This window comes from Gymnoscopelus braueri, assembly GCF_963280865.1.
Source record: "Gymnoscopelus braueri genome assembly, chromosome: 13".
NCBI lineage: Eukaryota > Metazoa > Chordata > Actinopteri > Myctophiformes > Myctophidae > Gymnoscopelus > Gymnoscopelus braueri.
Genome location: NC_137615.1, coordinates 50,473,792 through 50,474,052, shown reverse-complemented (window position 1 = coordinate 50,474,052; position 261 = coordinate 50,473,792).

Below are 261 nucleotides of genomic sequence, written 5' to 3'. Positions count from 1 at the left end.
CCAGTGTTGTGTTGTTGTCTCTCGTGGAACATATATTTTTGGGTGACCCCCTTTAAATTCATGAATATGGCTTAAGCGGTTAAATAAAATGCAGTTCAGTTTGTGTATACAGTTTTTTATATATATATTATTGCTTATTCATTGTATAATTAGTAGAACTTTAATTAAATCCAACATTTCAAGATTTTGCTCTTTTTCTTTCTGTCTTACAAAACATTGGTAATAAAACCTATGTATCACCGGTTGGGCTCTACCATCCTC